The following is a 22,882-nucleotide window of genomic DNA, read 5'->3' as shown; positions in this document are numbered from 1 at the left end:
GTCATTTCTACGTGCATGGAATCTGATTAACTGTGATAATGGTATACAGTTGGCCAAAATGGGGCGTTTAGTGCTGTCTGTAACAGATGTGGTGTTGGATTTTCCCACACTCTCTGACTATTTGCGACTGCAAGGAAACTTGCATGTAAGTTCGTGTGAAACATGTTTTGAACTACTAGATAGGAGAGAAGTAATTGGACATCTTCCTTGAAAAAAATTCTTAAGGCATTGTTTGTTCTTTGACTTTTTTTTTTTTTTTTGGTGTGTGTGTTGGGGAGGAGGGAATCATTAGTGCAACCGGAAGATCTTCCTCTGTAACAAGTCTGCTTGTTTCCAAAGATGGGAACTTAGAGAGGAGACAGTTTAACAGAAAGAATGAAAGACCACACCATTCACGATGAAATAAAGCAACAAATGAAATGCAGGTGGGCACCGGAGTCTCCCAGGTAAGACATCCAGCACAGATGGGGAAGTAAATGCTTAACGAGAGGTCACTGTGTTCCAGGCACAACTTTAGGACACAGTGGGGAACAAGGCACAGCTCTCTACTTTGCAAAAACCCAAGTCCAAGGAGGAACAAGGTAGAACATAACATGTCATCACAGTTCAGGAGTCTTTGGGAGCACGGGCTGGGCACTCTGTGCTTGGCATGAACAAACAGATCTAGACAAGGCTTGCTGGGGAACTTTACCAGCATTTAGTGAATTTAAGAATAATACAGAGGGGGAATAACAGGGCCAAACAAACAAGATAGCAACAGTAACAACCACTCAACAAGGCAAAGCAAAGCAAGGCAGCTTTAAGGCTAAGCCTGTATAGACCAGAGCTCTCCAACAAGTTCAAAAATGGCAAGTTTATGTGACTGAACACTTTCTTAGCAACCCACCCAAGGCAGAGAACTGCCTGCCCTATTTTCCCTTTGGCGGTGACATAAGACAATTAATGACCAGTCAGGATGAAAGACTGAACTAGAGAACTATCAGCAAAAACAAATGGCCAAGTAGCAAGAAGTAACCATAGCCCACTTCCTTTCCATTGCTAGTTACACATAGAAGGCAGCCTTTCTGGAACAAACATGTTAGGAAAATGTGGAATGTAAGGAAAGTTCGATTACAGACAAATGCTGATCCACTGATCACAGCCCCATCGGAGCCTTAGTGGTTTTGTTTCTTTCAACTCTTTAATCTCTGGTATGTTCTCTAAATATTTTCTTTTGCTACAGAGAATGGTTACAAAACTTACGTGGCCATTTTAAGTGGCAGACATTTTCCTTACAATAGAGGTGTCCGAGTCTTTCGATGTACTGCCCTTACTTTGTTTTCAAAATGAGCACTCCATAAATAAATCACTCTGGACACATGATGCTGCTGCTGTTCACTTTACAGGCAGAGAAGGTGGAAGGAAACGCCACTCACGTGGGGCATGAAATCCCAGCACTACTGCAGTTATGTTATACCAAGTGTTATAACAAACATTTTCCCTGACTTTGTCCAAATTCATGGGAGTCAGAAATGTGGCAGTGACCAGCTCCTCTGACCCATCTAAACCCTGCTAGATGACAGAGGCTCAAACACTTGACAGATGGAATCCACTGAGTCCCAAAGGTACCTTCAGTTCTTTGTACGTGTGGACACAACATCGAGCAACCACGTACATCACTCAACGCTGAGCTGAAAAACATCACCTGGGTCTATTCTGCCACCCAAGTAGGGTTTTTACAAGCCCATCATGATCTTTGGTGGCGCTGAGTGACCAAATGTCTTTATCAGATTTCATTGTATTTCTTAATTCCTCAGAATTCAAGAGCGAGGTGAAGAGAATGTCTTAAAGCACATTGGACTTCCAGCCACCTCGGATTCCTGCCCCATTTGATCCAAAATAGTCTTGCTGAGCAGGCTTCCCTATTCTATCTGTGTCAGATACGCCAGAAGGAAGTCTCACCATGTTCATTTTTAGTATCTGTTCTCGTTCGACTCAAAAATAAAAGCTCCCCTCTCCCAGGTGAACCCAAAACGCTCTGCTGCTAATATTAGACATGAATGACATCAGTATGGGGACATGGGGCACTTCATCCTGTCAGTCAGATTTCTGGTAACCCTGGAGCTTCAGGCCTCAGTGAAGTCATCTGGAGGAAGGCTCTGGCTTGTGGAGGCCTGGAAGGTTTGCTTCTGTTTTCTTTTGGGAGGCCAGTGTTGTTTTATGGTGCCCCAGGCTCGTTTTGCTCTGAAGGCTATAACAGAATAGTGTGAACCGAATGGCAGCAGCATCTCGGCATAATAGTGCATGCCTTTCTGCAGCTCCCAGTTCCTTTGCGAATCGGAGATGCTAAAAGCAGAAGATTAGCAGGTCAAACGTGTTGTTCTAAATTGCGTGCTTGTGGATGAGTGTATCTTAGATATTATTCACAGTTTTAAACGCTAGCACGGGAGGAGTAGCTAGCTAAAATATGCACCTTGCGTTTGCCCGAGGAAGAAGCAGATTATGCCTGACAAAATTCCCAATTTAAAGGCTGTCACAGCAGGAACGGACGGAAAGCATATGTAAGAGGCCCCAGTTGCTGTGTAGGTGGCAGACACAGTCGGATCTGACCTGGTTTTCCTGTGGCCAGAACACTACACTGTTCATGACGTCATTTGCAATCCCTACCTCAACATCTCTCTGACTCTCCACACTCCGTTCTGCAATGCTCCGTGTCTTACCTGGCAATTACAAAGGAACTCTCTCTATATAGTTTTTTTAAATGTACATTTAATTTGTCAAGCCAGGTGACAATGAGGGTCATATGGTACATTTTTTATACTGTGAATGTGACTACAGTTGATGGATAGGAGCCTTGAACTAGGCTTGCAGGAGGGGCTGAGTAGCAGGTAGCTGCTGACTCATGGTACTTACATTATGGGAGGGGAGATATGCAGTCAACTTTGGTGACCATTTGATTATATTATACTAAAATACCTTTGACCTAAGGATGCTTCCATAATTCGAGCCCTTGCATGATGAGCCTGCCGCCAAATGATATATAAACTCATGGAAGGCACAATTTAAGTATATATGTTGGTAACAAATGTCTGAGTCTTCAACAATCACAAACTGTCAGCTGATTAGACTACGCTCAGATAAAGAAAACACAGGCCAGTCTTGGTGTTAGCAGTCTGCCAAGCAACTGTCCCTGCCCCTCACTCTGTCTTGGTGATGCTTGCCCATGCCACGGAGTAGAATTTCCCAACCTGTCCTGTCTCCAGCTTTGAGGGCTGCCTGATTCATGAATTGTTCTCACCTAAACTCTGTAAAGTTTCTCTAAAGTTCTTAACAATTATAAGAGTAAATAAAAAAGATAGTGTGATCTAAATTTAAGATTGTCAGGTAAAGACCATAAGGCCTCACCCTACAAAAAGAAGCATGGGCAACTAAGAATGCTGGGTGTGGGAGAAACAGTCTGCTGGTGGAGGGCACACTGTTATCCAATACTGGACGGTCAGCCCTGAAAACATACATACATGTAACATTATACCGACCGAATTGGTAGCGTATATGTATGTATGCCAATACCGAATGGTCAGCCCTGAAAACATACATACATGTAACATTATACCGACCGAATTGGTAGCGTATATGTATGTATGCCAATACCGAATGGTCAGCCCTGAAAACATACATACAAGTAACATTATACAGACCGAGTAGGTAGTGTGTATGTATGTGTATATGTGTGTATATACATGTGTGAATGTAACAACAATTAATGAAAGAGGCCATGGATTTGAAAGAGAACAGGGGTGCAGGAGGAGGAAGGGAAAGGGAGAAATGAGGTAATTATAATCTCTAAGAAAAAGGATGGTGATATGGTGGAAGACTGCCCCGCTGGGGCAGCCAGGAAGAACATTTTTAGGGGAGTGACATTTAAATCTAGAGCCAGAGAGCTTAATGGATAAAGCAGGGACTAGCATTCTAGGCAGAGTGAACAGCGTGGACGAGAGCTCAGACTAGAAGAGGCATTGAGAAAGCAGACTCCCGGGGCAGTAGAAGAGTGACCCCCAGGGAAGAGTGACTCCCCGTGAGTGGGGAGTGGAGTAGAAGCTGGGTCTAGCAGAGCCTTGTAGATTAGGGGGTAGGTTAGGGGTTTACTCTGCACGGGCCACTCCTGGAAAACATAAGCTGGGAAACACAGGTCAAAGGGAGGCAGGAGAGGAGCTAGGGGGCTACGCAGGTGGTCCTGATGAGAAGTGACGCTGTCAGATTCACAGTGATAGGGCAAGGGAGCCTGCAGGTGTTCGCGGACACAAACATGGAGGACTAATTGATTAAGTGTAATGGTGAAAAGGGAGTAATGGACCCTTCTAGGGCTTCTGACTTGGACAGCCGGGTAAAGGGGCGTGGTTTTATCGAAGTAGGGTGCTTTTCACTTTGCTAGGCTTTGTTGGAGAAACAAGATAGCTTTAATCTACCTTAGGACCTGTGGGCTTTTCTGGGATTAGGGATACCAGACACCATGAGCAGAGACAACACTATGAGAAGTCATATTCGTGGAGACAAAGGGATGGATGGACAATTTCAGGGGCGCCAATTCTGTATTGCAGAGGGGGAGGAAGGTACATTAGCAAAAGAAATGAGGAGAGGCAAAGGTTCTGGGGGCTCAGATGGGGGTTTATGCAGGAGGCCATCAGGAGACTGCCTCAATGGGGGTAGGTTGGCAGTGATACTGCAGGCTGCTAAGAGATCAAGAGGGGGTGAGAAGAAATGCCCTTTGGTTGGAAACAGCATGGCAGCTGCTGCCCCTAGTCTCCTGGAGTGCCCTCTCCTATTCTGGGCTCTAGCCAAGCAATGTGGATGTCTCCTGGGTGGCTCAGTCCCTTGTGCCCTAAAGTGGTCAAAGGTGAGCACTGCACTGACTCTGGCCACCTCTGCTCCTTATGTGACTCACGTTCTCACTCCACCGATCCTCCTAACTGTGTCCTAACTGAAGGACACGCGCCCAATCATCTGAGGGCAAACACCATGAAGAAATTCTATGTGAATTTAAGTTATTTTCTTGGAGTCATTAGGCAATGAGAACAAGGTTAAAAACAGGATAAGGGAGGTAAGGAAAGCAGTTTTGAGAAATATTTTGGGGCTGAAAAATTGAGCACGATTGCTTCCATGGCCACCAGGAAGGGAGATGGAGATGGGACATGCAATTGTGTAGATGTTGACAGGTAAGTTCCAACACTGTGTGAAGTAGGGCTTGAGAAAAGTGGACCCAGGTTGACTTACCACTTGCATAAAGGCTACATGGGTTTGTCCACACCAGAAACACTTTAAACATTGGGAAAGATGGAAATCAGTGGCTTAGTCTTAGATAAGACTCCACAACTTCCACCTTGAAGGCACACAACTTGGGAGTCAATGGACTTGGATGGAAATGAATATATACTTATTTGTTTTGCCAAGTTTTAACTAACAGCATTTCCTTCAAGTGTGAATATTGCTGAGAAACCAGGGAAGGGCACATATGACCTGTGACTTTGCTCCCCATGGGCTTGGGCTATGGGTATCTCCATGTCATAGGGCTGTGGCTTCAGAGGTCTCCAAGAACCACACTCATCATTTGTACTCAGGCCTTAGAAATTGTGTCATTCAGCCTGCCCTATAACTTGCCAGTTAATTCTCCAATAAACAAGTGCATGTCTTGCTATTATTAAACAGAAATCATTAATTTAATGAATAATTAAATGTGTTAAATTTCACTTCAAAATACTTCTGAATTTAATAGGAATTCTATAAATTTGATATTGGGTGTTTAAAAGTTCCTCTTCTGAGGAGATCTGTTGGTTTCACCAGAAACATGGAGGCATTCCTGTGTTAAGAGTTTCACATACTGGAGGTTGTTATCAAATTATTTCTGGTGTGTCCATGCATCTTCTGTAGAGCATATGAATTTTCAAGTGTCTTTGTATGTGTGTGCTCATACGTGTACTGGTACATGCGTGTGCACAGGAGTGCACACGTGTATGTGCATATGTCCATGGGAGGGCAGAGAATACCTCTCACTTGGCATTTCTCTGAACTTTCACATGGCTCCTTCATGCAACTTTGTCCTAGAACACTTGCCTTGTTACAGTTTTTTGCTTTGGTGTAAAATAATATTTCCTTCCCTGAATCTTGTAGCAAGTTTGTTTCCTTTGACCTGGGCAACCCTGGTGTTCTTGAATACCCTCTGCTAGGTCAGTTGGAGAGGCTTGGCTTTCAAATACTTCTACCTTGCTATGAAGGAGAACTTTTGATTACATCAACTGGGAGGGATGTAAAGCAGGAACAATCAACCTATTAGCGAATTGCAAAAAACCCTTTCTAAAAACTCTTTCTCGTGACATCTCTTACCGCCATCCTGACTTCCTGACACTTCCTGGTGGGAGTCTACCTCTCTCTCGGTTCTAGATCCCCTCTTGTTCTTTATGTGTTTTTCTCTGACTGGGACGCTGATCATCTTATTTTTGTCTCAAGTAATTAGTGATCATGTCCTTTCTTTTGCAGGCCTGACTAGCTGGACTTTTCCATAGTGCTTGCTGTTAGGGCAGGAGAAGCAAATATTTCACTGAATCACCAATGGGTGGGTGGAGAAGTCGTTCTTACTTCTGTGATGGAAACTACCAGAGTTAATTATTTCGGTCTTGATACTTTGGTGTTTAGATGATTAAAACTATTAAATAATATATTGCAATGAAAAGAAATAAAATGCCCAAAGCTTAAAAAGGAATAAATAAAACTATCTCTATGTAAACAGCGTAATTGTCTTTTTGGAAAAAAAAATCTCGCTGGGTGGTGGTGGAGCACCTCTTTAATCCCAGCACTTGGGAGGCAGGGACAGACGGATCTCTGGGAGTTGGAGGCCACCCTGGTCTACAGAGTGAGTTCCAGAACATGCTCCAAAGCTACAGAGAAACCCTGTCTCGATAAACAAACAAACAAACAAAAAACCCAAACAAATAGACAAAAAGATCCCAAATAATCTCCTAAATTCTCTTAGAACCAGCACATGAATTTAGCAAATTTGACAGGTATCACATTAGCATAGAAAAGTCATTTGTGGATTGATTGGCTGGCTCAGTGGGTGAAGGCACTTGCTGAGGAGCCTGAGGACCTAAGTTCAACCCCAGGGATCTACAGTAGAAGGGGAGAAATGAGGCCTGCAAACTGTTCTCTCATTCCAACACAAGCAGAGGCACGTGCAGCCACATAAATCAATGTCATGCATGTTAGAAATCAATTACATATTTAATAACAACTAACTGGAACTTGAAATTGAAAAGAACATTGCTACTTACAATAGCCTTTTCAGTATGAGATGTAAATCTATCAAAATATAATTAAAACTTGTAAAGGAAAATATTGCAAAACTTGGAAGAGAGATGTAAAAGATGATCTAACCAAACGGAGATGCACAGCAGGTTACAATAGTGTCAGGATGTCGGGTCCCTTCGTTTTGATCTATGAAGTAAGCCTAATCCCATTTTAAGTCCTAACAAAGTATCTTATAAATATTAATAGGGTGGTTCTAAAATTGACTTGGTAAGGTGAAAAAAATACTGGAACAGCCAAGACAATTTGAAAATGAAGAACAAATCTGGGAGATTCTCACTACCTGATTTTAGGGTATAATAGAGAGTTTAATAATCAAGGCATGCAGCATTGTCAAAGGAATGAGGAGTATAGGAGGAGTATAAAACACAGCAGAGAGAACAGAGAGGTCATATGTGCAACACTTAGCTGACTTTTGTCAAAGGTACAAAGGCAATTCAATAAAAAAAAATAACTTTTCAGTAAATGGTGCTGGAGCAGATGGAACAATTGTCTTTATGCTAAAAAAGTGATACAGACCTCATTTTCTGTATAAAAATTAACTTAAAATGGGTTATAGTCCTACATGCAAAACATAAAACTATAAAACTTCGAGGAGAAATGTCAGAGGAAATCTTGTGGCTTTGGATTTAACTGAGTTTGTGGGGATGGGACTGTCTTAGGATTTCTGTTGCTGTGAAGAGACACCATGACCATGGCAACTCTTAGGAAGGAAAATATTTAATTAGGGTGGCTTACAGTTTCAGAGGTTTAGTCCATTATCAGCATGGAAGGACATGGCTGCATGCAGGAAGGTGTGGTGCTGGAAAAGGAGCTGAAAGTTCTACACCCTTATCCGCAGGAAGTAACAGGAAGTAAACTGTGTACCAGACTGAGTGTAGCTTGAGCAAAGGAGAACTCAGAGCCCACCCCTATAGCAACACACTCGCTCCAACAAGGCCACGCCTACTTCAACAAGGCCACACCTCCTAATAGTGCCCCTCCCTTTGGGGTCCATTTTCTTTCAAACTACCACAGGGACCAAAAAGATAATCTCTCCAAATTTAGAGAGATTAAATTTAACAAAAATCTAGAATTTTTTGTTTTGTTTAAAATATCATTAAAAGGTTGAAAAGGCAAGCTACATTCTGGAAAAAAAAAAAGATGTTAAAGGTCAATATGAAATGACGTAAGTGTTGAAGGGATGGGGCCTGAAGAAGTTATTTGGTGACAATTAAACTTCTAGGAAGAAAATCAGCTCAGTGTTACTATATTCTGGGAAAAATCAATTTAAAACCATAATGAGATGCATTAATATACTTGTTAAAAACTATAAGATAAACATTAAAATAGCAGACACAAATACATAACATCAAGAGGTGGCAAAGACTCAGAGCCAATGAACTCTCATTCCTCGCTGGGAAGAGTACAAAATGGTATACCCCACTTGAAAGACAGCTTGATGGCTTCTTAGAAAGTTAAGCATATTCGTGCTAAGTGATTCAGCAGTTCTATTCCTAGGTATTTACTTGAGTAAATTAAAAAACGTCTGTTCACACACAGAGAAATGTACTCAAATATTTATAGCAGTTTTACTCACAATCACCCCAAATTGGAAACCACCCAGATGTCCATCAACTAATGAATGGATAAACACATTAGGCTCTCACGTAATGAAATACCACTTGGCAGTCAAGGGAGGGGAAGAATCGATTACACGAATAACATGGCCGCATCTGAAATGCAGCTTGCTAAGTGAAAGAAGCATTGGTTCTGTTTATAAGACCTTCTGGCAAAGATGAAAGTAGAGGGAGTAGTCAGTGGGAGAAGAAAATACGAGCTCCCTCCCACCCATTGCTGAGGACATATTGACGGTTGATCTCTTGGAGAGGGAAAGTCAGATTTTTTTTAGGGATGTGGCCCTGAAAGGTTGATGGTGGCCCTGTCGATGGCCCAAATCTGTGTGTATTTGTGAAATACTAGTGGATTTAAGGAAAGGAAGGAAGGAAAGAAGGAAGGAGCAAGGAAGAAAGAGAGAGAGAGAGAAGGAAGGAAGGAAGGAAGGAGGGAAGGAAGGAAAGAGGGCATGAAGTTTGGAGGGAATATAAGCAGATCTAGGAGAAACTGGTGGAGAGTGGGAGTGAGTATAAACAATATATATTGTATCCACATCTAAATTCTCAAAGAATAAATGAAAATACTATATATTAAAACCCCACAAAACTATAATCTCATTCTATGAAGATTTTATTTTTTTTGATTTAGCTGTGTCCTTTATTTTTTTTTATTTATTTATTTATTAAAGATTTCTGCTGATCTTCCTTTCACCGCCTGACGCTGCCGAGGTTGCACGCGTGAGGCTGGTCTGCAGCAGCTGACATGCGCTACTTCGCCTCTTGCTTGCTGCCCTTGGGGGCAACTCCTCTCCTAGCGCCAAAGACATTAAGAAGATACTATACGGCGTGGGCATCAAGGCAGACGATGACCGGCTCAACAAGGTCATCAGTGAGCTGAATGGAAAAAACATTGAGGATGTCATCGCCCAGGGTGTTGGGAAACTTGCCAGTGTGCCTGCTGGTGGAGCTGTGGCTGTTTCTGCTGCCCCTGGCTCTGCAGCTCCTGCTGCTGGTTCTGCCCCAGCTGCAGCAGAGGAGAAGAAAGAAGAGAAGAAGGAGGAGTCCGAAGAGTCTGATGATGACATGGGATTTGGCTTGTTTGATTAAATCTGTGCTCCCCTGCAAATAAAACCTTATTATGTAAAAAAAAAAAAAAAGCTTTCTGCTGAAGATTTTAAAGAGTCTGTCAGGAATCAAGCGTACCAGAGATGAAATACAGCTTGTTGGAAATTAACCTAACTATTATAATGAATACTAAACCACACAGGATGAGGCGGGACCCAGAGATCTGACCTGGCTTTTGAAAACAAAAGACTAGGACAAGAAGATACATGTGCAAGCATCACACTGGGTAAGTTTCTTCCCCACAGGCCCATGAGTTAGTGACTCTGAAACTAGGCTTGGTTGAGAGATGCAATGAGAAAAACTTTGGACACCAGGTCGGGAAATTAAATAAAAGCAGAGGAAAACTGAGGATCTCTTAAAGCTAATCCCCTTTCACTCTAAGTCATTTCCTCTGTAACCACGCTCAAGATGCCGGAGCGTTCTTAGTTTTCAAGATCTTATTTTACACATTAGCTCCTGAGCTGTGCTGTGAACCGCCTATTAGAATGACGGATGTGCATCCTCTCCACGAAAATAAGAAAATGTGACCTGGCCACTAGAGGAAATTGAGTCCAGATGGCCTGCGGTGGTGCTGTGAACCTTAGCAATAGCTGGTGATTGGTCAGGCCGGACTGCTGGTCTTAGGTTACCCTCATCTTCATCTTGCTCTTTTCATTCTCTCGGGATCTGTTTGTTACGTCTTAAACTAACTTGTCATCGCTCTTCCTGTGTGACCAGCAGCAAAGAGGTGTCTGACCCAAGGGCAGGTAATGGTGGTGGGTAGTAAGGACAGCTGTTCTAGATGGTTCTATGGGCAGAGGTATCTGTGCCAATCCTGACTTTAGCTGGATTAAAGGGAAAGCTCTGCTGTAGGTGCCCAGAATGGATGAAAAGAGAGGAGAGCAGCTTAAACCTCAGCCTCCGGCAGAATGTGTTCTTTACAAGCCGGCAGATTAAACCGTATTTAATTGAAATATTTAAAGTCCCCTTGCACGGGGAAACAAAGCTACCTCTCCATGGGGCAGAGGCACAAATACATTTTAAACATCGACTTCAGGCATTTTTAAATTAATGGCTGTACAACAACCTTAAAATCCTGTGAAGTATTTTGTCTTCTGGTTGATGAATAATCCACCCGAGAAAATTAAAGCAATAGATTTCAATTGGCTAAAGTCAGTGTCTGTGATTTTCAGGCTGAGAAGTTAATTGATCCTGAATAAGATTTAGATGACAGGACTTCATAGCTGAATCCCAGTATTGATGGCCAACTCACGGCAGATTTGAGAACTCCTTGGTGTGGCTTCAAAGCCATCCATATTCCCCTCTGGTGTCATCATATGACAAGGAGGAAAATCACTGTAAGAAGTAGGCACTGTCTACGATACGGCAGTCTGACATTTTGTTACCATAGTGAAAACTTCAATTATTTGGACAGTTGCATGTGAAACTAGACAATATAATAAAGCCGTGAATTACTTTGTGTCACACACGCCTTTGGTTTTTAAAACTGGAGAAGCTCAGCCACTCAGAATGTATGCGTGGTTCTTTTTCACTTAATGATTTTGTCTGTTTAAGCCCGACTTCTTAACTAACAACACTGCACGGAACACTTGCAGGGTGCTGCTGCCGTCTGTCTGTTTTCCCAAGGTGCCTATGTAAGAGCCACAGCCTTACTGGGCAAGCATTGTGTACCCATTTTACACACGAGGAGTAGAGCTGAGAGACTAGTGAACCCCAGTCCCACACACCTCTCTAGTATGTAGAGAAGTTTGTCATGGCTAGCTTGTTGGAGACTGAACTATCCACTCTTTGGGCTGTGTCATATTCTCTGCCTAAAGAAACAGGCAACTCAGGATCACCCAATCAGCCGGAGTTCCTGCTCAGTTTGGTCAGCTTTGGCAGCTTAGAGATGAGGGACCTGGTGCAACCTGACTGGTGATGCATGCGCCTGCCTGTGCCTTCCCAGGCTCTGCTCCACCTCTGCCTTGGAGCTTTCAGCAGCATCTTCCTGATTGACGCCAACTCGAGGTGGGAGGTGGTAAGGTGCCAATCATCCTGCTCTTTTCCTCATCACCCCTCAGCCAGAAACAATCGGAGGGGGAAGAAAAAGACAGAAGGAAATTTACAACTTGAAATGGTGGAGAATCATCCGTACCGACGTCCTCCTGTTTTGTATGTGTGCTTTTAAAAAGAGAAATTAAATGAAGCTGTTTGTGTGTTCTGTTGGCGGCAGATGAGAAGCAGGGCGGGAGGGTCATATTAACAACCTGTGGCCTGTGGGCTCTTAGGCCACTGAAGGGCGATGGAGAGGGAACCTTGAAAGTGACAGATGGCTTAGTAAGGCTTTCAGCGCCTTTCAGGTCTGTGACTGCCTCACAGCTGTCGGTAGTCGGGAGTTCAGGACCTAAGAGCAACGAAGCACCATCTCAAAGATGTCGTTCTTTCCTTCACCTTGCTCATGCTGAGTCCCTGTTCGAAGACAGTCACTGCTCCTGGTGGAGGGCTATGACAGCCATCAAACAGGTCAAGTCCTGACCCCAGGAGGCTTATATCCTGATTGGGGAGATCCGTAGGAGGGAAGCAAACATGAGTGACAGGTGCTCTGGAAACACGGAAGAAGCGTAGAGGCATGAGATGATCCCCCCACATACACCCTCACCCCCCCGCCCCCCAGCACGAGGACAACTTCTGGAGGAGGTGACACGGAGTGGCCCCTTGGAGGATGAGAAGATTGTAGAACTGAGGACCAGAGTTCCAGGCAAAGGCATCACAAGGCCTAAAGGAGCGAGGACAGGCTTGAGAAAAAAAGAGTTAGGCCTGGTGAAGTTCAAAGTCACGAATGGAGAGCCCGACCAGAGGGGACTAGAGAGGCCCTCATATTCGCAGACACTTGGAATGTTCTTCTCACAGACGCCTGTTTCAGTCTCCTCTCACAGAAAAGCTTCTGCAGGGAGAGAGCTCGCTGCTTTCCACACTGCTTGTGTCTCCCAGCTCTGCCCTTCTAGTGCAATGCTGTGCACTGCCTGGTGAATCTGTCCCTCTACAAACGATTGCGTTTGTAGAACCAGGCAGACAGTCTGTCTCGGTTATCTGTTCTCTGGGTCAGCGCACAATGCCAGACTTCCGTCTACTGACCACTCTACTGGGAAGGATCATAACCTCTTGGCCCACCGGAGGCTGATGAATCCACACTTCTCAGGAGCTCCTTTTCTGCTCCTCCTTGTCTCATATTATCTTCCGTTTCATTTAACCGCTTTTATAATAACTGTCTAAATTTTTATCAATGTAAGAGACATTTGTTAGCGAGTATCCACTTTTAAAATGCAGATAGACCCATGAGGACTGAGCTTATACGTTTATTCAACCTTTGCTGTGCACTGCCCAATTACTGTGCTCAGATCCTAAGGGTCAGACAAAGACTACATTTTTCCCCCTTCTCATATATTGAGTCACGATCTGCAAATTAAGACCTGGCAGTTCTACTTTTGAAAATACATCTAAAGCAAAACTTCAGATTTGCAAATTAAGTTTAAGAATAAACACATGGGCTGTAGTAATTACTGACTATAGAAAAGGAAGAAAATTGATGATGAGAGAGAGACTCGTGAGGTGTTATCAATATGATGGATAACTATTTTAAAGTTATTACAGAGTATTTTAATTAACGTTCAACAAAAATGTTCTTATTGTTAGGTTAAATTACAAAGCAAAATATGAAATTTGTTATAGTATTTTTAGAGCCACTTTTTCAACACATTTTTTTTTCAAGACAAAGAAGTTTCTCTGTAGCTTTGGTACCTGTCCTAGAACTAGCTCTTGTAGATCAGGCTGGCCTCAAACTCACAGAGATTCACCTGCTTCTGCCTCCCGAGTGCTGGGATTAAAGGCCTGGACCAACACCGCCCAGCAAGTTTTTAAACTTCTACTATGTGTAAGGACTGAGACAGCAAAGGGAAAGATGGATAATCATCACCCTCATGGGCCTTAAAGTCTTGCTGAAAAGACAGCAAATGATTACCTTACATTCTGCTGCATGTTATAAAGAGGTGTAGGGAGCAATGAACACTTTTGGTTTGCCAAATTGTCAATGTACGAGAAGGGGCGCAGTAAAGAAACTTCAGAAATGGCCACTCCATGAGTGGAGTGTGTGTTTGGGGGGGTATGTTTTTATTGCGAAGAAGAGAGAAAATATCCATAGGCATCTGGAAGATTCCAGAACAGAGAGAAAAAGAAACACATTGGGCAGGACCTGCAGACTGGAAATGGCCAGGGCTACCCGTGGGAGATGGGAGACTCCAGGAGGTAGCCTGACAGCAGAAGCAGGGAGAAAACCCGCATAGAGAGAACAAAGGGGTATCTGGGAGGAGGGAAGCCCAAGGAGGTGAGAGGGGCCAGTATGCTAGCATGGGGGCTTTGAAACTTATAATAAGTGGTGGGAACAGAAACCGAGGGGACCTGCAAGCCAGCGGGGCTTTGATATGCTGATAGCTGCCACAGGTAAACCCAATGGAGAGTCTTCTCTTCTGCCACAGGTGATGGAAAGATCTCCTTTGGTTTCACAGGTTTCTAAGGAATTCTGGCTTTTATCTAACCACCAGAAATCCTTCTTTAGTCCAGCTTGAATTGAGCCTAGACATTCAATTTTGAACGTACGAATTGCCTTTTGGAGTTTGGGGAATTGACATTTCCTTTGGACCTGACAGTCAAGGGTCCTTGCATATCACAGCCCAGAGGCTCCTGGCTGTGAAGCCCTTAAGAAGCTGTGAGGGCTGATGTAATAAGAGAGGCAAAATTTCCAGCACTTGAAGGAATTAAACACTGGCCACCTGTTTGGGGTCATATCACTTATTCTCATATGAAGCCTTATTCTTAATCCTCCACATCTATAAAACACATACCTTAGTTTTTAATTATAAAGTTACAGACTTAAAAACTGTTCCTGTGGGCTGGAGAGATGGCTCAGAGGTTAAGAGCATTGCCTGCTCTTCCAAAGGACCTGAGTTCAATTCCCAGCAACCACATGGCGGCTCACAACCATCTGTAATGCAGTTTGGTGCCCTCTTCTGACCTGTAGGCATAAACACAGAAAGAATATTGTATACATAATAAATAAATAAATATTAAAAAAAAACAGCCGTGGTATAGTTTAAAAAAAAACAACAACAACAAAAAAAACCTGTTCCTGTTGGAAGCCTACTTTAATGCCCACTATACAGAAAACATTCAAAACTAGGTATTATTAGGTATTATCTAACAAGTATCAACTTGTCTAATTTTCAAGATGCTTTCTAAAGGCTTTGAGACTGTTTCATAGTCCACAGGACATCTACTAGTATGCTTGTCTAGCACCATGCTTGGCTCCAGTTTTGGCTGCCATCTTTGTTTTTCTTAACTGGAATAATGCATACTGTGGCTGAATGATGGAAAAATAAACAAATTATGATAGGGCAACATAGTACAGAGTTTCCTTCATCTTGGATTCTTGTTGAGGTCATTTCTGGTTTAACCAGAATTTGATCTCCTTGATAGAGAATCCCAGGGAAAATCACCCAACTCTCTTCCAGGAACCCAAGGTCAAGATACCTCGACTAACTAACTCCCTTAAGTTCTGTTAAACTTCTTGCTTGCACAAATTCACCCTTTGCAGCTGCAGATTGGGATAAAAGGATGCGGTTTTTGCCTTCAAAATCCCTTACCCTAAACCCTCGTCCTGAATACTTGAAAGTAGCCCCGGCCAGTGGAACTAAGACTTTCTGTTGGTTATAAACTGTGTCTGAGTAGTCATCTTTGCCACACGGGCACCCCATAACTAAGTGACAGATCTCACAACTAAGTTAAGAAATCACACTTTCATCTGGCCAACTGTGCTCAGGAGTCAGGCATCTCTGCCACAACTTCAGAGACCAATCTGAGGTTCCTACACATTAACAATGCTTTCCTTGACTTCAATATGTATTCAGACATGAGTGGATATACTGATTCCCTGAGTAAATATCAAATGGATCCAACAGCTTGAAAGAACAGCAGCCATAATAAAAAGCATTGCCAAAAAAACCCATTAGGTGATTTTAGAAAATACATTACAAGCCAAACTCTCTTACTGAGGTTTCTGCATGTGTCTTTCTTGTGTCTTGTCTGGGTACAAAATAAAAGGAGATGCTAGTATAATGCAGTACCGACTGCAGCCAATGATTACTGATCTTACTAAACTCTTAGGGCTACACCACACACACACACATTTTCTCGTGGTCCAGGCCTATATTTCCATGTACTCAGGAGGATGATTGGAGAGCTTCCCAATTGAAAGTTCAGGTCCAGTAGGACAACTTTATAAGACCTTGTTTCAAAAATAAAGCATAACCAAAAGGTTGAGCATAAAGCACAGTGGTGGAACACTTGCCTAGCAGCATACAAAGCCCTAGGTTCAATCCCTGATAACATCTAGCACACACAAAATTTGATGCATGATGTCTTGCTCTAACAGCTGGGCAATGACTTTACGGAAGCGTCACTATAAGCCCTGGGCAACGAACCCTAAATCTGGAATATATAGACTTTGATCCTGCCTAATTAGAGACCATGTCTCAGAACTGTTTCTTCATGCTTACCTGTGAGTGTTGTGTCTATCCTGTCTTTTACAGATGAAAGTACTCCAAGTTGGAATCTAGATTACGTGATCATCCTACTTCAATTCAGTAAATAGCTATGTGTCTATGAGTCTCCTGTTGGAAACAAAACGTCTCCCTTTTGAAGAAAGTAGGAAGAGAGGCAAAGAAGCCAGGAATTTCTAGGATAACTGAGATTTCTGATCATTCACCACCTGCCTGCTCTGATCCTAACTCTCCAGAAGGGACAGGAGAGACGAGAAATCATCAGATAGATCTGTAGGAGCCTCAGACCGAGAGCTTACTTTTTGGACCTCAGGATTCCCAAGAGAATTCCAAGCCTTTTCCACCAGCAGGGCTTGGCCAGAGGGCAACACCACAGGGTGACCCAGCTGCTTCCCCACAGCCTGAGATATTTCTACGCTTTCTTCCACTCACTGATGACATTCGAGTAAGAAAGACAGAGGTGCTAGTTTCCAGATAAATAATTTGACTGCTTAAAGTCAAATGGGACAGAATTAGCTTTGAATGGAATATTTTTAAAAGCCTTTTCACCTGTCATCTTGCAGATGACAAGCTGTTACAGCACTGTCATCTGCAAGAAAGGACACTTTAGGGAAATATATGATCAGTTATATGAAAAAAAAAAACCCTTCTCCCTCCCTGCACACTTATATCCTCAGGGACAGGACAAGGTGAACCTGTAACAAATATTTGTTCAATGAGTCATAAACAGACAGCAAAACCTGATCCTGGTATTATCCTACAGAAATATTGAATCACTTCCTGAAATTATATTTCTAGTTATCATAATAGAGAGTCTGACACACAAACAAAAAAGAATTATCCGTGTCATTTGGACAGTGGGTTGTCTCCCTGGGCTATAATAGAGGCTGGTCTCCAATATTATAAGCATTTAATTTTCCTTTTTGATGTTTTTCACAGCTGTTGCCAGAGGCAAGCTAATAGGTTACAGTCTCTACTGACTTTATTCACATATGGAAATCCCAGAGTTCCAATATTTACCAGTTAAGCAAAAACCACATTTTGAATAATTACATATTATCTCCTCATCAGATGTTCAGAAAGATTAAAAATATACAGGAGACCCATCATTAAAATAGCAGGTGTTTATTTATCTGACTCTGGGAAGTTTGATAATAGCTATATTAAAGTTTCCTAATATACATATTTTCAATGAAAACATGGTAGGCTAAAGATAGGTTTATGAAGAGAGCTTGCATGAAGTGTGGGGAGAGATCTATTTCTTTTCTTTAAGTGGATAGAAAGTATGTTTTATGACTAACTTGTAAATGTGCTATTTTTCTATTTAGAGATATTAGATGCTTTAGTATTTAATATTCATCTCAAGGGTTATGAAACATTGTGATCATTGCCTTTCTTGCATGCTCACACCCACAGCACATTTTCATGTATTCTTTTTCTTTAAAACCATAATTTACTTTTCTAGATGCATTTCTAACTAGTGTAGACAATAAAACTGAAAATCTTTGGAAATTCTGCTTTTTTTCTGTTAATGAAATCCTTAAAAAAGTGTCCTTTCTCCTCCTCCTCCTCCTCCTCCTTCTTTTTCTCCTTCTCCTCCTCCTCCTTTTTCTCCTTCTCCTCCTCCTCCTCCTCCTCCTCCTCCTCCTCCTCCTCCTCCTTCTTTTTCTCCTTCTCCTTCTCCTTCTCCTTCTCCTTCTCCTTCTCCTCCTCCTCCTTCTTTTTTTTTTTTTTTTACAAATGTAGAGCAAACATAAACATCATTTTTAAGTTGACTTTGGTTCATTTTGGAGATTGCTCATTTTATGACTTTGTTTTCTTTCTGAAAAAGAAGTTGCACAAGTAGTGCAAGTCTTTGGGTACAAATAATTAGTCAAAGGGAACATGGAATGTACATTCTTGTTGTCAGACAAATGGAGGGGAAATCTGGACTCAGACCCATAAGGAAGCTTCAAGTGGATTAACTGAATGAGCTTGGTCGCTGGTGATGGATCAAAGTATCCTCATTTCAACATCAATACAAGCGTCTGTCAGTTAATGCATTCTTAACTTTCATTGCCTCTACAGAAATAGGGACAATGAAGACTCAATTCAGCAATCCATTAAGTACACTTTCAATGTCATGCACTAGAGCAATCATAGAACATCATATGTAGAGCCTCTGACAAAAGCCTAGTCTGCAGCCGGCTCACCTTGGACTCCTAAGGCTTTCTAACACAATATGCTTAAGGCAAAGCAAATATCCATGAAACAAGAGACACACATGCTAGGAAATGAAGGATAGCACCAGAGGGCTGTTTCAGAATGACATTTGTCTGTACTTTCCTTTACCTTGATGCTTTTTGCCTATTTACTGGAAGCCCTATGATTGATTTAAGATGTTTATAGGTGATGTGATGGCCGAATCAAGGTCTCTTCCTATGTGGACACCTGGGACTGGGCTACCTGTAAGTAAGAATGGTCCTTGCTAGGGCACTGTCTGGGTCACTGTGTTGTCCTCAGAGAGGATGCTCTGAGTAGCCTATAGGTCTCACTAGTTAGGCTCTGGGGGTAAGGAGGAAGGAAATACAAGAAGATAAGGCTCCCTCCGTGACAGGTGAAGGACAGAGCTAAGGAGGAGAGGTGGGAGCAGAGCCTTGGGTGGGAGCTCTGTGTGTTGAATTGTCTTCCGAGACAGATGGATTTGAGCTGACAGGTTTCACCAGGGGAAGAAGGGAGCAGAGGATGGTAAGAGTTGCAGCTGAACAGGAAGGCACAGACGGTCAGTGGGTCTGAGGAGAGCCTGGGATCCGGGAGAAGAGCTAGGGCGATTGAACGGGACTGGAGAGAGACAGCTTGAACTAATTTGAAACATAACCCGTAGGTGATACAGAGCTATCAGAGTATTAAAGCAGGATGAAGTGGCATCCAATTTGCATTTTAGAAAGATACTGACAGCAGTGTGGAGGATGGAGTGGGGGAGGTTGCTATTGGAGGGAGTTCAATTAGGAGGTAATTGCAGTAGCGGCAGAAACGAAGTATCGGAGTCTAAAGTACTGCCTTCAATTGACAGGGGCTTTCTAAGGGACCTGGACGCTGAGGCTGTTATCTCTACAGACAACAGAGCTTTATGGGCTCCAGAAACATTGTCTGTATGCTTGGCAAGCGAAGGAAGACCAATGCGGGGAAACAGCCTCAGGGATGTAGACAGTTTTAGCGCTAATGTCCGTCTTCCGTAATCTTTTTCTTCCCCTTCGAAAATCGCTGACAGATAGTTCATCTTCCTTGCTGGGAGGCATTAAAAGCAAATGAGCGGTTCACACTTGGGAGCCATGGGAAGAATTAACTATGGATTCACCACAACTCTGAGGCGTTTGGAACCATGACCAACGTAGAGGGAGTCCCTGATGAGACGGGTGGCCAGGGAGCATCTGCTGGCCCCTGAGGGGTAGGATGTACAGTTTAACAATAATGCAGGTGATGGACCAGCAAGGGCTCTGCCGGGAAGGCGGGGCAGTCATTCGACAGAGCTTCTGTATCGGTAGATTGCAGATGGCTTTGCAACAGAACGACCCCCCCCCACACACACACACCGCTTTTTATGTGATGGGAAACTGTTCCAGAGAGAAAACCTGTTAAATTTGACTTTGTGTTCCTCCTGTACAGGACAGATTTGATTCAAGAGCAGCTTTTGGCAGCACGGGAAGGGTGTGGGCCTGTTCACTATGAGCTTCCGCTTCTTAAGCGAGTTGGGCCTTTTACCTTTAGTGGTTTCGGTCTCACGGGCATTGTTGTCAGGCTTGGACAAACCACACAGCCTTTAAAGTGGTTCTGCCATGTCCTGTCGACGCCAGCTGTTTGCACTGCAATTTCATTCCCCTGGTCTATATCTTGTCTTTGGAATGGAAACTCCCTGGAGGCAATGTTCTGTCTCAGGAGAACCCCACATGTCCCAGACTCCTCAGTCACACACTCCGGCCACATCAACCAGCTCTTCCCTGTACTGGCATCTGCACCCCGGAACAAAAGATGGGGCTATTTCTGCGAAGACTTTTACCCTATGTATGGGTGGCATGTGTATGTGACCTTTCCAGCTGACACACTCAGAGGTGACCAAATACCATACTGATTTCAGGGTCTTTGGCAACAAATAACTTTGGGGTGCTGCATGTGTTTGTTAGTCAAAGGGGAAAATGAAGGCGGATGTAAAGTTCATACCAGGAAAGTAATCCTTGAAAGCACTAGTCTCAGCCAGTAGGAATCTAGCCTGCTCTCAGTTCCCCCAGGTGCCTGGAGGGTGGATGTGCATGAAGGAAGAGACAGTAAAGAGAAAACACGGGAGCAGGAGACAGAGGTGGGGTGGGGAGGGAGCAATAGAGAGACTATATCTGGGTCCTGATTGGCCAGTGCAAGCACTCAGTCCTGAAGTCGAGTTGGCTACTGCTCAGTCTTAGGGGAAAGCTGCCAAAATATGGCCTGGAGACAACCGTGGTTCTGCAAGAAGAAAATGCCTGAATCACGTACATTTGTGCTTTAAATCTCTGCTTCAGAATATTTCGACCTTTTGAGGATTTTTATAATTAATACGATATGAACATCATAGCCATACATTTGTAAACAGTGCTTCTCAAAAGTGCTTTGTTTTTCTAATTAAGCTATGATATTAAAGCACTTTGATGACGATCTACTGTACTGCAAGCAAACCATACACCAACATTATTAGTATTATTATTTTATTATTTTGCAAAGGGCTTCCCGTGACGAAGCTGAAACACACACATCATAAGCATTTGTTGGTCTATTGCCCACCCCACTCCCTGCCCAGGTTCTTATGTAAGTGCAGTGATCTTTCTCAAGGATGGGGACAGAACTAGGAGAAGAGTAAACAGAAGGGAGAGGAGAAAAGAGTCTCCATTTCGTCTTGCAATAGGACGGTCTTGGGAAGTTGCAACGATTATTGTTAAGTGGGCGAAATTATTAATACACCCCAGCAAAGGGGTGTTTAATATCTCTGTAGAAGAAAAGTGAGGACCACAGGCATCTTCACAACAGCTGTCAAGAGTCACCCCACTTTAGCTCAACAGGAGGAGGGTATTCTGCTGACAGCATGAGCAGCTAATTCCATTTCTTCGTAAAGGTAGCTTAACTTCCCCTGTGCCGTATCTGAAGCCTTTCTTCCTCTAGTGTAGATTAAACAGAGACAGCTCAGATGTTTGCAGTGCAGGCAGACTCGAGCTGGCACTCTGAGTGCCTGGCTCTTCATGCGTACATTCTTCACAGAGAAGGCTCAAGTTCTTGACACACACCGCTTCATTTACCCTGATAAACGCCAGCTGTGAGTGGGTGTCCTCTTTGTCCTGCTCGAGGTGGATACTGAGACAGTTTTAGTGACAGATTCAGCTTTCTTAGCTAGCAAGTGTCAGGGAGAATTCCACCTACCCTACCCTGGATCTGCTCCTGAACGCGTTGTGGAAGGACACCTTGCTTGGGTGACGTGGCGCTGGTCCTGGGAGTCAGGGTGTATTCGTTCTCTTGCCTTGGGGCACAGTGAGGATTACTACTTCTCATGTGCATGTCCGTATACCCTAGTAAATATCATCAAACGGGAGTTGGCAGCCAAGCCGTCCCAAATGTTTTATGATTCTTACCATATGTGTTTAGTCGTGTTATGACGTCGCCTGTCCTAATTACGATGATAGGAATCTGAGCCGAAGTAACTGGCTGTTCGGAAGCCAGAGTTGAGGCAGCATCCCTAGCCCTCTGAGCCCTTCCACTCCCAATGCTGCTTTCTATTTGGTGTCCATTTTGAAAACAATTGTCACTGCAAATGTTAAAAAATGAGTATTTCTGTCAAATATATACCCAAACAGATAAAGCAAACTCAGTAAACTTGAAGCAGCGGGGCCATGTACTTTATTGAACTGTGAATCTGCCAGAAAACTTTAGAGCTTTCCAGCAGTTCTCTGGTCCCATTGAATGGAGGAAGGATGCAGTCATGGCAGAAAGCGAGAGGCTGAAATAGTAGATAGTTTATATGACTGGTAAGGGGGAGTCATGATTGGGCATTGTGGCAGTGAGTTTTTGTCAACTGGACACAAACCAATGCCATCTGGAAACAGCAGCAAACTTCAATAGAGGGGTTGCCTCCATTAGACTGGCTTATGTGTGTACCCATGGGGGACACTTTATTGATTAATAAATGATGTTGGAGGGCCCAGCCCATTGTGAGTGGTGCAGCTCCTGGGTAGGTGGTTCTGA

The 22,882-nt window shown here is 43.3% G+C and overlaps 1 protein-coding gene and 1 pseudogene across 2 annotated transcripts in view; one reads left to right on the top strand and one right to left on the bottom strand.

Moving 5' to 3' along the window:
• Nucleotides 1–22,882, bottom strand: part of Kcnab1 (potassium voltage-gated channel subfamily A member regulatory beta subunit 1) — a 352,108-nt gene that overhangs the window by 93,849 nt on the left and 235,377 nt on the right. The window lies entirely within an intron of this gene.
• LOC101982245 lies at nt 9,702–10,087 on the top strand (annotated as a pseudogene).

This window comes from Microtus ochrogaster, chromosome 1 (assembly GCF_000317375.1).
Source record: "Microtus ochrogaster isolate Prairie Vole_2 chromosome 1, MicOch1.0, whole genome shotgun sequence".
In the NCBI taxonomy this organism is placed as follows: Eukaryota; Metazoa; Chordata; class Mammalia; order Rodentia; family Cricetidae; genus Microtus; species Microtus ochrogaster.
The sequence above is the reverse complement of the archived record's forward strand: the minus strand, read 5'-3'. Positions and strand labels throughout refer to the sequence as shown.